This window comes from Salvelinus namaycush, chromosome 9, assembly GCF_016432855.1.
Source record: "Salvelinus namaycush isolate Seneca chromosome 9, SaNama_1.0, whole genome shotgun sequence".
Taxonomy (NCBI): Eukaryota; Metazoa; Chordata; class Actinopteri; order Salmoniformes; family Salmonidae; genus Salvelinus; species Salvelinus namaycush.
This window is the reverse complement of record NC_052315.1, coordinates 53297471-53314365: the sequence shown is the minus strand read 5'-3', so window position 1 is coordinate 53314365 and position 16895 is coordinate 53297471.

The following is a 16895-nucleotide window of genomic DNA, read 5'->3' as shown; positions in this document are numbered from 1 at the left end:
GAGTAGGTGTGTCCAAACTTTTGACTGGTACTGTATATCGTTTGGTCCATAAGAACCTAGACAGTGACACAATTTGCATTATTTTGGCTCTGCACGCCACCACAATGGTTTTGAAAGGAAACAGTCAAGATGTGCTTTACGTGTAGACTTTCATCTTTAATTTAAGGATTTTGTCAATTATTGTATGAGCCGTGTAGGAATTACAACCATTTGTATACATAGCCCCCCAATTTTAGGGTCTCAAAAGTAATTGGACAAACTACCATGAATTAAATTGTGAGTTTTAATCCTTGGTTGAAAATCCTTTGCATTCAATGACTGCATGAAGTCTGGAACAATATACATCACCAGATGCTGGGTTTCGTCCCTGGTGGTGCTCTGCTAAGACTTTACTGCAGCCTTCAGTTCCTGCTTGTTCTTGGGGCCTTCAGTTTTGCCTTCAGCAAGTGAAATGCATGCTCAATTGGATTCGGGTCAGGTGATTGACTTGGCCATTGCAGAACATTCCACTTCGTTGCCTTAAAAAAGTATTGGGTTGCTTTCGCGGTCTGCCTCAGGTCATTGTCCATCTGCACTGTGATGCGCCGTCCAATGAGTTTTGAAGTATTTGGCTGAATCTGAGCAGATAATATAGCTCTAACCACTTCAAAATTCACCCTGCTCCTTTTGTCAGCAGTCACATAAATAAATACAAGGGAATCAGATCCATTGGCAGCCATACATGCCCACGCCATAACACTACTTCCACCACGCTTCACAGATGTGGTATGCTTCGGATCATGAGCAGTTCCTTTCCTTCTCCATACACTTCTCTTCCCATCATTCTGATACATGTTGATCTTTGTCTCATCTGTCCATAGGATGTTGTTCCAGAACTGTACAGGCTTTTAAAAATGTTTTTAATCTGGTCTTCCAGATTGGTTTACATCTTGTGGTAAACCCTCTGTATTAAGTCTTCTCTTGATTGTTGACTTTGACACATATATGCCTACCTCCTGTAGCGTGTTCTTGATCTGGCCAACTGTTGTGAAGGGGTTTTTATTCACCAGGGAAAGATTTATTCTGTCATCCACCACAGTTGTTTTCCGTGGTCTTCTTGTCCTTTTGGTGTTCCTGGTCTCACCAGTGCGTTGTTTTCTTTTTAAGAATGTACCAAATAGTTGATTTGGCCGCATGTTTTTTGTCATGCCTGCTCCCGTGCTCTCTGGCGCTCGAGGGTGCCAGGCTGCCCTTCAATACGCACACCTGTCACCATCATTACGCACATCAGCGCTCATTGGGGGTTTCTACTTCCGGCGCTGACAGAGATGGCCGCCTCGCTTCGCGTTCCTAGGAAACTATGCAGTACTTAGTTTTTTTACGTGTTAATTCTTACATTGGTACCCCAGGTAATCTTAGGTTTCATTACATACAGTCGGGAGGAACTACTGAATATAAGAGCAACCTCAACTCACTATCATTACGACCAGGAATATGACTCTCCCGAAGCGGATCCTGTGTTTTGCCTTCCCAGTACAATGGATCAGATCCCAGCCAGCGACCTTAAACAACGACGCCGTAAAAAGGGCAAACGAAGCAGTCTTCTGGTCAGACTTCGGAGACGGGCACATCGCGCTCCACTCTCTAGCATACTACTCGCCAATGTCCAGTCTCTTGACAACAAGGTTGATGAAATCCGAGCAAGGGTAGCATTCCAGAGAGACATCAGAGACTGTAACGTTCTTTGCTTCACGGAAACATGGCTCACTCGAGAGACGCTAACGGAGTCGGTGCAGCCAGCTGGTTTCTTCACGCATCGCTCCGACAGAAACAAACATCTTTCTGGTAAGAAGAGGGGCGGGGGGGGGGGGTATGCCTTATGATTAACGAGACGTGGTGTGATCATAACAACATACAGGAACTCAAGTCATTCTGTTCACCTGACTTAGAATTCCTCACAATCAAATGTCGACCGCATTATCTACCAAGGGAATTCTCTTCGATTATAATCACAGCCATATATATTCCCCCCCAAGCAGACACATTGATGGCCCTAAACGAACTTTATCTGACTCTATGTAAACTGGAAACCACACACCCTGAGGCTGCATTCATCGTAGCTGGGGATTTTAACAAGGCTAATCTGAAAACAAAACTCCCTAAATTCTATCAGCATATCGATTGTGCTACCAGGGCTGGTAAAACCCTGGATCATTGTTATTCTAACTTCCGCGACGCATATAAGGCCCTCCCCCGCCCTCCTTTCGGAAAAGCTGACCACGACTCCATTTTGTTGCTTCCAGCCTACAAACAGAAACTAAAACAAGAAGCTCCAGCGCTCAGGTCTGTTCAACGCTGGTCCGACCAATCTGACTCCACGCTTCAAGACTGCTTCGATCACGTGGATTGGGATATGTTCTGCATTGCGTCCAACAACAACATTGACGAATACGCTGATTCGGTGAGCGAGTTCATTAGAAAGTGCATCAGCGACATAATACCACAGCAACGATTAAAACATTCCCAAACCAGAAACCGTGGATTGATGGCAGCATTCGCGCGAAACTGAAAGCGCGAACCACTGCTTTTAATCAGGGCAAGGTGACCGGAAACATGACCGAATACAAACAGTGTAGCTATTCCCTCCGCAAGGCAATCAAACAAGCTAAGTGCCAGTATAGAGACAAAGTAGAGTCTCAATTCAACAGCTCAGACACAAGAGGTATGTGGCAGGGTCTACAGTCAATCACGGATTACAAAAAGAAAACCAGCCCCGTCGCGGACCAGGATGTCTTGCTCCCAGACAGACAAAACCATTTCTTTGCTCGGTTTGAGGACAATACAGTGCCACTGACATGGCCCGCTACCAAAACCTGCGGACTCTCCTTCACTGCAGCCGACGTGAGTAAAACATTTAAACGTGTTAACCCACGCAAGGCTGCAGGCCCAGACGGCATCCCCAGCCGCGTCCTCAGAGCATGCGCAGACCAGCTGGCTGGTGTGTTTACGGACATATTCAATCAATCCTTATCCCAGTCTGCTGTTCCCACATGCTTCAAGAGGGCCACCATTGTTCTTGTTCCCAAGAAAGCTAAGGTAACTGAGCTAAATGACTACCGCCCCGTAGCACTCACTTCCGTCATCATGAAGTGCTTTGAGAGACTAGTCAAGGACCATATCACCTCCACCCTACCTGACACCCTAGACCCACTCCAATTTGCTTACCGCCCCAATAGGTCCACAGACGACGCAATCGCAACCACACTGCACACTGCCCTAACCCATCTGGACAAGAGGAATATCTATGTGAGAATACTGTTCATCGACTACAGCTCAGCATTTAACACCATAGTACCCTCCAAACTCGTCATCAAGCTCGAGACCCTGGGTCTCGACCCCGCCCTGTGCAACTGGGTACTGGACTTCCTGATGGGCCGCCCCCAGGTGGTGAGGGTAGGTAACGACATCTCCACCCCGCTGATCCACCCCGCTGCTCAACACTGGGGCCCCACAAGGGTGCGTTCTGAGCCCTCTCCTGTACTCCCTGTTCACCCACGACTGCGTGGCCATGCACACCTCCAACTCAATCATCAAGTTTGCAGAAGACACCACAGTGGTTGGCTTGATTACCAACAACGACGAGACGGCCTACAGGGAAGAGGTGAGGGCCCTCGGAGTGTGGTGTCAGGAAAATAACCGCACACTCAACGTCAACAAAACAAAGGAGATGATCGTGGACTTCAGGTAACAGCAGAGGGAGCACCCCCCTATCCACATCGACGGGACAGTAGTGGAGAGGGTAGAAAGTTTTAAGTTCCTCGGCGAACACATCACGGACAAACTGAATTGGTCCACCCACACAGACAACGTGGTGAAGAAGGCGCAGCAGCGCCTCTTCAACCTCAGGAGGCTGAAGAAATCCGGCTTGTCACCAAAAGCACTCTTTTGCAGATGCACAATCGAGAGCATCCTGTCGGGCTGTATTACCGCCTGGTACGATAACTGCTCCGCCCACAACCGTAAGGCTCTCCAGAGGGTAGTGAGGTCTGCACAACGTATCACCGGGGGCAAACTACCTGCCCTCCAGGACACCTACACCACCCGATGTCACAGGAAGGCAGGGACCGAGAGACTGAAAAACAGCTTCTATCTCAAGGCCATCAGACTGTTAAACAGCCACCACTAACATTGAGTGGCTGCTGCCATACATGGAAAAAATGTATCACTAGCCACTTTAAACTATGCTACTTAATATAATGTTTACATACCCTACATTACTCATCTCATATTTATATACCGTACTCGATACCATCTACTGCATCTTGCCTATGCCGTTCTGTACCATCACTCATTCATATATCTTTATGTACATATTCTTCATCCCTTTACACTTGTGTGTATAAGGTAGCTGTTGTGAAATTGTTAGGTTAGATTACTCGTTGGTTATTACTACATTGTCGGAACTAGAAGCACAAGCATTTTGCTACACTCGCATTAACATCTGCTAACCATGTGTATGTGACAAATAAAATTTGATTTGACCTATACAGTTGCACTATTCATCCAAGCTGGCACAGCCTTCACAATTTCTGTTAGGGTTTGTAAACGGTGCTGTATAGTGGCATATCTCTCAGCCACAGGCCCTGCTCCCTCCTCTCTCTCTGTCCCTCTCGCTCCCCCCCTCTCTCTCTTTCTCTCTCTCACACACACAATCACTCGATTGCTTCCACCAGGAGGAGAGAGACAGGGGAGCAGCTTTGCAGAAAGTGCACTCTACTGCTCTCTTTTTCACAAACCACTGTAAAGTAATATGTTGCCGAACAAATGTATATTGTTCATCCACCCGCTCCCTGCACTCACCCCATCCACTCTCTCTTTCTTCTTCACCACCACCACCGTTTTGGCAAAACAACTCAGAGAAGCTGAATGAAAACAAGTTGGATCAGGTCTTTGCTCTCTGTTGTTGGCTATTATAGACAGACTTCTCCCCATCTTAGCTACTACTGCATCAATATGTTTTGACCATGACAGTTTACAATCTAGTGTTACTCCAAGCAGTTTAGTCATCTCAACTTGCTCAATTTCCACATAATTTCTTACAATATTTAGTTGTGTTTTGTTCCAAATACAATGCTTTTAGTTTTATAAATATTTAGGGCTAACTTATTCCTTACCACCCACTCTGAAACTAACTGCTGCTCTTTGTAGAGTGTTGCAGTCATTTCAGTCGCTGTAGTAGCTGACGTGTATAGTGTTGAGTCATCTGCATACATAGAAACTCTGCTTTACTCAGTCAGTGGCATGTTGTTAGTAAAAATTGAAAAAAAGCAAGGGGCCTAAACAGCTACCCTGGGGAATTCCTGATTCTAACTGGATTATATTTGATAGGCTTCCATTAAAGAACACCCGCTGTGTTCTGTTAGACAAGTGACTCTTTATCCACATTAAAGCAGGGGGTGTAAAGTCATAACACATATGTTTTTCCAGCAGCAGACTATGATCAATAATGTCAAAAGCTGCACTGAAGTCTAACAAGACAGCCCCCACAATCATTTTATCATCAGTCATTTGTGTAAGTGCTGTGCTTGCTGAGTGTCCTTCCCTATAAGCATGCTGAAATTCTGTTTACTGTAAAATAGAATAGAATTGTATCTGGTCAAACACAATTTTTTCCCAGAAGTTTACTAAGGGTTGGTAACAGGTTGATTGGTCAACTATTTGAGCCAGTAAAGGGGCTTTACTATTCTTGGGTAGCGGAATGACTTTAGCTTCCCTCCAGGCCTGAGGGCACACGCTCGCTAGTAGGCTTAAATTGAAGATGTGGCAAATAGGAGTGGCAATATCGTCTGCTATTATCCTCAGTAATTTTCCATCTAGATTGTCAGACCCTGGTGGCTTGTCATTGTTGATAGACAACAATGTTTTCACCTCTTCCACACTGACTTTACGGAATTCAAAGTATAATTTTTGTTTTTCATAATTTGGTCCGATATACTTTGGATGTGTAGTGTTAGCGTTTGTTGCTGGCATGCCATCCCTAAGTTTGCTTATCTTGCCAATGGAAAAAGTCATTAAAGTAGTTTGCAATATCAGTGGGCTTTGATGAATGAGTCATCTGATTCAATGAATGAAGGAGCCAAAATTTAATTTAAGGTGCCCCAAAGCTTTTTACTATCATTTTTTATATAATTTCTTTGTTTCATAGTGTAGTTTATTTTTCTTTTATTTAGTTTAGTCACATGATTTCTTAATTTGCAGTACGTTTGCCAATCAGTTGGGCTGCCAGATTTAATTGCCATACCTTTTGCCTCATCCCTCTCAACCATGCAATTTTTAAATTCCTCATCAATGCAAGGGGATTTAACAGTTTTTAAAGTCATTTTCTTAATGGGTGCGTGCTTATTAGTAACTGGAATAAGTAGTTTCAGAAATGCGTCAAGTGCAGCATCTGCTAGCTCCTCATTACACACCACAGACCAGCATATTTTCTTTACATCATCAACATATGAATCACTACCAAACTTCTTGTATGACCTCTTATACACTATGTTAGGCCCAGCCTTTGTCTTTTCTCTCTTTACATGTGAGCTGTATTAGAAACATGTGTTTTGCTGCTTCAGCCTTGAGATGTGCACCAGCCATGGAAAAAGAGGATTGTGCCAGAAATGCCTGTATCGTTTTATGTAATGTAGCCTTTTCAATTTTATGATTTCAAGATGGATTTCTCAGTCCTTGGTTTCTTCAATCGGTTGTTGTGTGTGTGTGTGTGTGTGCTTGCGTAGGTGCGGAAATGTTTATTAGGTACACCACCCCGTTCCCAAGTGGATTGCTCCTACAGACAGTGAGTCACATGGCCGTGGGTTGCTATATGAAGCAGGCAGACAGGTGTCAAGGCATTCAGTTACTGTTTAGTTGAACGTTATACCTAAGCGACTTTGAGCGTGGTATGACCGTTGGTGCCAGTTGTGCCGGATCCAGTATCTCGGAAACGGCCGCCCTCCTGGGCTTTTCATGCACAACAGTGTCTAGGGTTTACTGAGAATGTTGCAACAAACAAAAAACATCCAGTCAGCGGCAGTCCTGTGGGCGAAAACAGCTCGTTGATGAGAGAGGACGAAGGAGAATGCCATGATTCATGCAAACTAACAGGTGGACCACAAACAGGCAAATAAGGGCGCAGTACAACAGTAATATGCAGAACGGTATCTCGGAATGCACAACTCATTAGTCACTACAGAGGGTACTGCGTACGACTGCGTACATCACTTGGGCCAAGCTTCCTGCCATCCAGGACCTCTATACTAGGCGGTGTCAGAGTAAAGCCAAAAAAGTGTCAGAGACTCGTCACCCAAGTCATAGACTGTTTTCTCTGGCGGAAGGCTCTGGCTGCTCCTGTCTGGCGGAAGGCTCTGGCTGCTCCTGTCTGGCGGAAGGCTCTGGCTGCTCCTGTTTGGCGGAAGGCTCTGGCGGCTCCTGTCTGGCGGACGGCTCTGGCGGCTCCTGTCTGGCGGCTCCTGTCTGGCGGACGGCTCTAGCGGCTCCTGTCTGGCGGACGGCTCTGAAGGCTCAGGACAGACGGGCGGCTTTGAAGGCTCAGGACAGACGGGCGGCTTTGAAGGCTCAGGACAGACGGGCGGCTTTGAAGGCTCAGGACAGACGGGCGGCTTTGAAGGCTCAGGACAGACGGGCGGCTTTGAAGGCTCAGGACAGACGGGCGGCTTTGAAGGCTCAGGACAGACGGGCAGCGCAGGCGGCGCTTGGCAGACGGACAGCGCAGGCGGCGCTTGGCAGACGGACAGCTCAGATGGCGATGGGCAGACTGGCAGTTCAGGCGCCGCTGGGCAGACGGCAGACTCTGGCCGGCTGAGGCGCACTGTAGGCCTGGTGCGTGGTACCAGAACTGGAGGTACCGGCCTAAGGACACGCACCTTAAGGCTAGTGCGGGGAGCAGCAACAGGACGCACAGGACTCTGGAGACGCACAGGAGGCTTGGTGCGTGGTGCCGGAAGTGGTGGTACCGGGCTGGAGACACGCACCATAGGGCTAGTGCGTGGAGGAGGAACAGGGCTCTGGAGACGCACAGGAAGCCTAGTGCGTGGTGTAGGCACTGGTGGTACTGGGCTGGGGCGGGGAGGTGTCGCCAGATATACCGGACCGTGCAGGCCTACTGGCTCCCTTGAGCACTGAGCCTGCCCAACCTTACCTGGTTGAATGCTCCCCGTTGCCCGACCAGTGCGGGGAGGTGGAATAACCCGCACTGGGCTGTGTTGGCGAACCGGGGACACCATGCGTAAGGCTGGTGCCATGTTTGCCGGCCCGAGGAGACGCACTGGAGACCAGACGCGTTGAGCCGGCTTCATGGCACCTGGCTCAATGCTCAATCTAGCCCGGCCGATACGTGGAGCTGGAATGTACCGAACCGGGCTATGCACACGTACAGGAGACACCGTGCGCTCTACCGCATAACACGGTGTCTGCCCGTACTCTCGCTCTCCACGGTAAGATCGGGAAGTTGGCGCAGGTCTCCTACCTGACTTCGCCACACTACCCTTTAGCCCCCCCCCCCCAAGAAATTTTTGGGCTTGATTTACAGGCTTCCTACCGCTTCGTTGTGCTGCCTCCATTCGCCGGTATCCCTCCGCACATTACTCCATCGAATCCCAGGCGGGCTCCGGCACTCTCCTTGGGTCGATCGCCCACCTGTCGATCTCCTCCCAGGTTGTATAGCCTAGATCCTTCTCCTGCTTCCGTGCTGCCTCCTCATACCGCCGCCTCTCTGCTTTCGCTGCCTCCAGCTCAGCTTTGGGGCGGCGATATTCTCCCGGTTGTGCCCAGGGTCCTCCGCTGTCCAGAATTTCCTCCCAATTCCTATAATCGTGCGTTCGCTGCTGCTGCCTTGATTCACGCTGCTTGGTCCTGGTATGGTGGGTAATTCTGTCACGATCGTCGTAACTTTGAGGAAGAGTGGACCAAGGCGCAGCGTGAGAGAAATACATCTTATTTTATTTTTGAAGATGAAACACGAAAAAACGAACACTTTTACAAAACAAAACAACAAACGACCGTGAAGCTACAAACGTAAGTGCAATACAAAAGCTACAAACGTTCTACATAGACAATTACCCACAAACGCATAATGCCTATGGCTGCCTTAAATATGGCTCCCAATCAGAGACAAATGAAAGACAGCTGTCTCTGATTGAGAACCACTCAGGCAACCATAGACATACCTAGACACATTCACTAAACACAACCCCATACACTAAACCCAACACCCCCTTTACCATATAACCACCCAAGACGAGACAAAACACAAACATTCCCCATGTCACACCCTGACCTAACTAAAATAATAAAGAAAACAAAGAATACTAAGGCCAGGGTGTGACAGTCTAGACATACTCCCAAGTACTTGTATTAGGTGACTAACTCAAACTCTAAACCCTCAGAGGTAGTAATCACACCTGTGGGGAGAGGGGAATTCTTCTTACTAAACCACATGACCTTTGTTTCGGAGGTGTTCAGAACAAAGTTAAGGGCAGAGAAAGCTTGTTGGACACTAAAAAACCTTTGTTGTAGAGCGTTTAATACAAAATCCGGGGAGGGGCCAGCTAAGTTTAAGACTGTATCATCTGCATATAAATGGATGAGAGAGCCTAGGATCGAACCTTGGGGTACTCCCTTGGTGACAGGCAGTGGCTGAGACAGCAGATTTTCTGACTTTATACTCTGCACTCTTTGAGAGCGGTAGTAAGTAGACCAGGCCAAAGACCCCTCAGAGACACCAATACTCCTTAGCTGGCCCACAAGAATGGAATGGTCTACCATATCAAAAGCTTGGGCCAAGTCAATAAAAATAGTGGAAACCAGATTGCATACCAGAGAGAATAATATAGACATCAAGAAAGCCAGTCAGTTGATTATTGACAAGTTTTTCCAACACTTTTGATACAGGGCAAATTAGAAATAGGCCTATAACAGTTAGGATCAGCTAGATCAGTGCAGTTAGACCAAAACAACCACATGACAACCACATGACCAAAACAAAGGTCATGTGGTTTAGTAAGAAGAATGCCCCTCTCCTCACAGGTGTGATTACTACCTCTGAGGGTTTAGAGTTTGAGTTGTCACCTATAACAGTTAGGATCAGCTTGATCTCCCCCTTTAAATAAAGGACGAACCGTGGCTGCCTTCCAAGCAATGGGAACCTCCCCAGAAAGGAGAGATACAGGTTAAAAAGGTCAGTTAAGGGCTTGTAAGTAAGCATTTCACAGTAAGGTCTACACTTGTATTCAGCGCATGTATTGATTTGATTGAACGCCACAGCATATCTGCACATTGTTGCTGACCAAACCTAAAAGAGCATCTTTGGGATGAGATTGAATGGGCTGTTCGCAGCATGAATTTACTGCCGTCCAATCTGCAGCAACTGAGTGGTGCCATCATGTCAGCATGGACCAACATCCCTGTGGAATGTTTCTGACACCTTGTAGAATCTATGGCCCTGAAGAATTCAGACTGCTCTGGAGGCAATGGGGGGTCCAACCTGGTACTAGATGGGTGTACCTAATAAACTGTCCAGTGAGTGTAGTTCAGGAGTTATTCGGATTAAGGGGGTCACCTAATTTAAAAACTTCTTAGGGCTAGGCGTCCCCTAGCGGGACAACTTCCGGTGAAAATGGAGGGCGCACAATTCAAATAAATAATCGTAACTATGGATATTAAACATTTAGGTACATACAAGTGTCTTATATTGGTTGAAAGCTTAAATTATTGTTAATCTAACTGCACTGTCCGATTTACAGTAGGCTTTACAGCGAAAGCATGCCATGTGATTGTTTGAGGACGGCGCCCTACATCAAAATATTTTTCCACCGGCACAGGTTTCATAAATTCCATTAAATATTCACTTACTTTTTGAAAATCTTCCTCTGATTTTTCATCCAAAGGGTCCCAGCTATAACATGTAGTGTCATTTTGTTAGATAAAATCCTTCTTTATATCCCAAAAAGTCTGTTTAGTTGGCGTCAAATTCCGGTCGGTTTTGCTTTGGATTTCCTCCTACCATATCTATTGTGTTATAGTCTCCTACATTATTTTAACATTTTTACAAACTTCAAAGTGTTTTCTTTCCAATGGTACCAATTATATGCATATCCTGGCTTCAGGGCCTGAGCAACAGGCAGTTTCCTTTGGGCATGTCAGTCAGGTGGAAATTGAGAAAAAAGGACCCCAAAGCCTCTCTGTGATAGGCGTCCCGCTAGCGGCACAATAGTTGACAACATCCGGTGAAATCGGAGCGAGCCAAATTCAACATACAAAATCGTAATATCAAACATTCATGAAAATACAAGTGTCCTACATCATTTAAAAGCTTAACTTGAGTCTTATATTTATTTCCTTAATATTTTTCTATTTTTTTTCTGCCTCTTTGGCCCCCGATGGGCCTGTGCCTATGCCAGCTCTCGTCCTGTTAGCTAAAATGTTTTCAATATGTGCGTGCCTTTCAAAGGTTCGACATTTTGTTTATAATTTTTTTACCTTTTATGTTGTAGGAGTGTGAGAGAAGTCATAAGTCAACTAACACTGCGGTGTGTATTATTGTCTGTCCCAGAAATAAAAAGATTGAATGATCTCCAGTGCAATCATGTCCGTGCCTGCTGATGGGTTGCCTTGGTAAGGAGTACGAACCTGAGGGTTACGTAAGCACAGGAAAAATCCTAGAGGAAAACCTCATTGTCTCCTTTCCAACAGACACTGAGAGATTAATTCACATTTCAGCAGGACAATAACCCTAAAACAAAAGGCCAAATCTACCCTAGAGTTGCTTACCAAGACGACATTGAATGTTCCTGTGTTGCCTATTTACAATTTTGACTTAAAAATCGCTCTTGCATTTCCTGGTTGCTAATATTCTAATCGATTGCCTAAATTTGAAGTCGTGCACAATTTTCAGTTTCTATTTAGGTTTATGTCACCCATTCATTGTCAGTTAGAGACACAGTAGGACCCAAAAGCATAATCAGTGCTCTAACTCCCCCTTGTGGTGGTCTGGAGCAATGAAGTGGTGACGCAGGGTACCGTACTGAACCACAAACTACCTCTAAGGCCCATGGCGTAAGCTCGCAACTTTTAAAGGAGGGACCACTGTATAACTCATATTTCTATGTGAATTTGGTCGAGGCCAAAATGTACATAATACAGCTTTAAATCTGCTTGAAAATCTATGGCAATCCTTGATCATTGCTGGACATCCATTTTCAACAACCAACTTGACAGGGCTTGAAGAATTAAAAAAAAAATATTGCACAATCCATGTGTGCAAAAGCTCTTAGAGACTTACCCAAAAAGACTCACAGCTGTAATCGCTGCATAAGGTGTTTCTAAAATACAGTATATTGACTCGGGGGGTGAATACTTATCTAATCGAGATAAACTGAATATCTTGCCCTCAGAACAGCCTCAATTCATCAGGGCATGGACTTTACAAGGTGTCAAAAATGTTCCACAGGGATGCTGGCCCATGTTGACTCCAATGCTCCCCACAGTTGTGTCAAGTTGGTCCTTTGGGCGGTGGACCATTCTTGATACACACTGGAAACTGTTGAGCTTGAAAACCCCAGCAGTGTTGCAGTTCTTGACACAAACCGGTGCGCCTGGCACCTACTATCATACCCCATTTAAAGGCACTTACATCTTTTGTCTTCCCCATTCACCCTCTGAATAGCAAACATACACAATCCATGTCTCAATTGTCTCCAGGCTTAAACATCTCCTCCCGTTCATTTACACTGATTGAAGTGGATGTAACAAGTGACATCAATAAGGGATCATAGCTTTCACCTGGATTCACCTGGTCCGTCTATGTCATGGAAAGAGCAAGTGTATATTAGTGTAAAAAAAATGACATTGCAGAGTATTTTGTGTAGATTGACCCAAAAGAATTCACACAACAAAATGTGAAAAATTCCAGGGGTGTGAATACTTTGAAGGCACATATATTATTCATACATACAGTGCATTTGGAAACTATTCAGACCCTTTGACTATTCCCACATTTTGTTATGTTACATCCTTATTCTAAAATTGATTAAATAAAACATTTTCCTAATCAATCTACACACAATACCCCATAATGGCAAAGTGAAAACAGGTTTTTAGAAACGTTTGCACATTTATTACAAATAAAAAAACAGATACCTTATTTACATAAGTATTCAGACCCTTTGCTATGAGACTCAGGTGCATCCTGTTTCGATTGATCATCGTTGACATGTTTCTAGAATTTGAATGGAGTCCACCTGTGGTAAATTAAATTGATTGGACATGATTTGGAAAGGCCAGTTGACGTCAGAGCAAAAACAAAGCCATGAGGTCAAAGGAATTGTCCGTATAGCTCAGAGACAGGATTGTGTTAAGGCACAGATCTGGGGAAGGGTACCAAAACATTTCTGCAGCATTGAAGGTCCCCAGGAACACAGTGGCTTCCATCATTCTTAAATTGAAGAAGTTTGAAACCACCAAGACTCTTCCTAGATCTGGCCGCCCGGGCCAAACTGAGCAATCGGGGGAGAAGGGCCTTGGTCAGGGAAGAGTGAGTTTTTTTGTGTGTTTTTTTATCCACTTTAGAATAACACATTGTGGAAACAGTCAAGGGGTCTGAATACTTTCCGAATGCACTGTATGTGTTAATAAGTATCATTGGCACTGACACATTATATGGATTATAATTTACTTTTATAATCATTTACTGTACAAAATATACCTCCAGGTATCAAAATGACCACGACTACTGTATATTCAAAACAACAAAGTCAAAGGGAAACAAATGCAAAGCAGCAAACGGAGAACTATGAAATAGAGGCTCATAACTCAAATACATACAATAGCATTTGCTATGAAGCATAGAGGTAAAATAAGCTTAAACAGTCGTGTTCAGGATAAAGCAACATTCATATGCACTATTGCAGTCATATAGGAATTAGGGACTGTAACATAGGCAAATATACAACTCAAGGAAATGCAGGATCAGTATTTCTGTCACGGTTTTCTAACGTAGAACCCAGAAGCAGACCAGGACAAGGAGAGTAAGACGAAGGTGAGTATTTATTTACAAGTTTAAGTGTAGAGATAGAAAGATCCAGGTAGCGGAGCGGGCAGCGGAGTTGAGTTGAGGGGATTGAATTGGCAGATCCAATGGAGTAACAGAAGCCACCGACGACCAGGTAGGGATGGAATGAGTGTTCCGGGTGAATGACTGTAGACAGAGAGAACGGAGGTAAGTTCAAGGCAAGCAAGACGTACAAAACAACAAAACAAACTCTATCAAAATGGAGGCTGATACGCTGGCACGACATACTGTTCATGGCTAACGATCCGGCAGGGAATGGATGTCAGGTCAGAGTTTATGAAGTGGAGGGATGATGATCAGGACCAGGTGTGCAGATAGCTGATGGGATACAGGTGCGGGTAATCAGAGATCTCCCAACCAGCTACGTCGTCCGGCAACCAGACAGGGTGCGTTCCAGGACACCGGAAAAACACTCCAGGACAGAACACAGGCAAAAACAGACTCAGGAAACGGGATTCGTGACAATTTCTTTTGGTGGGTTGTTTATTTTTAGCGATAGCATACTTATACTGGCAACTAAGACAAAAAACAACCTCTATAAGCATCCAGTGACTACTCAACCAAGCATGGGTATTGAAAACAATGATCAATATAAACTCACCATGAATAGACTTTTACATATAGCTTAATTTGCCTATCAAATATACACTGCTCTTTCAAAATAGATCGACTCTCTACAAAGCTATTACAAATGGAGAAATATATCTCTCCCATTGCTCTATACCACTTCTGACTATTTACATCAAATACAAAGTAGAACAGAAACATCATATTAAACATAAATTAACCAGAACGTTTCTCTTAGACTGTATGTAGCATGCGTTTTTTTAAATTCGAAAGTAGCTATACTTTTACTGTGTCACAAAATCTCCCCAGGTGTTATCAGAGAATTTTAAAACATTTGAAAATGCTGCCTCGGATTTGAATGTGACAAATAGGACAGTTCAATCTAGGCATATTTTGAATTAGCAAAGAAAATGAACTTAATTGACCTAACAATCCAATTTCAAGAATGGTTTCTGCAATCTAACTGGTTTAGCTGCCACTTTGTCTACCAACCCTCTGCCACCACCACACGCATGCGTATTGTCATGTTATGACCAGATATGGTAGAAAGTAAATGTACCGTCTCTGGTATGACCACAAGAGCATTGAACTATGGAACGCTGACTGTCAACATTCGCACGCTGTGTACCTGGAACTGGAACAATCTGAACAATTCATTTGAATGACATCTCCGTCTCCACTACATGTGCAAACACCAAGCCAAGACACTAAAGTCTGTTGTCCTTCTCATAAAAACACCTGTAGGTTCCTTTTTCTATACATTTTAACGAGAGTAGTAATACTGAATAATAATGAGTATTTTGAGTGATAAAAGAGAGAGGATACAGGGAAAACTCAATTATGATTAGTGCGTACAGGTGTTTTGTAAATATTCACAAGTTCAAAGTTCGTCTGAATACCTTCGTCTGAATAGCTGCTACTGCATGTTCAAATAAGTAGATAACATTATCAATAGGTTAGAAATAGGTCATTTAACACTGTGTTACTGCACAAAACATTTCAGATTTCAAGGGGAACTGGTGAAGACATCAAAGACGTGTCAGAGACACCTCCAAATGTGACCCTACTTGGCATGTAGAGCGGACTTGTTTAATCTGGCATCTGAATTTTTCTTTTTGGGGTGGCTGATTCCACTGTCACAGTATGACAGTGCAGTCAGTAGCCATGCAGGCTTTACCGGCAACAGACCTGGGTTCAAATACTATTTGAAATCTTTCGAAGATTTTGAGTGTTTTCTCTAGCCTGCCTGGAGTGCCAGATGGGTGTGGTTTGCAATTTTGGGACTATTGTATTGGTGCATTCAACAAACAAGCTCAATCAAGCACGGATGAGGTATTTGAACTGATTTGAAATGTTTAACCCAAGTCTGTTTGACAGTGCCCTGGGCTAAGTTAAATTCAATTTAAAAAAGTGACTGTGGACAAACATAGCTAGGACACCTATGTGGGTGAGGTGGTGGTTAAACATAGGCTTGAAACACCGGGCTAGGGTTGACAGGCGCTTTAGAAGAGCTGAGCTTATCTCACATACTCTTCTCTCTTTAATGAGGAAACCATAACAAATAGCTATTTACAACTTGGACACAAAGTTTGAACATCCTCATCCTCACTAAAGATAGGACGAGTGGAATAATCTATGTATTTTTAAGTAAATGTACACTGCCGTGACAAAGTATTTGCCCCCTTTCTGATTTTCTCTATTTCTGCCTATTTTTCTATACTGAATATTATCAGATCTTCAACCAAAACCTAATATTAGATAAAGGGAACTTGAGCGTACAAGTAACAAACATATTTAAATGATTTAATTAAGAAAGTTATGCAACACCCAGTTCCCCTGTGTGAAAAAATAACTGACCCCTTACACTCAATAACTGGTTGTGCCACCTTTAGCTGCAATGACTCCAACCAAACACTTCCTGTAGTTGTTGATCAGTCTCTCACTTCACTGTGAAAGAATCTTGTCCCACACTTCCATGCAGAACTGCTTTAGCTCAGCGACATTTGTGGAATGGCCTAACAACTACAGGAAGTGTTTGGTTGGAGTCATTGCAGCTAAAGGTGGCACAACCAGTTATTGAGTGTAAGGGGTCAGTTATTTTTTCACCCAGGGATATTGGGTGTTGCATAACTTTGTTTATGAAATAAGTATGTCATTGTTGCATTATTTGTTCACTCAGGTTATCTTTATCTAATGTTAGGTTTTGGTTGAATATCTG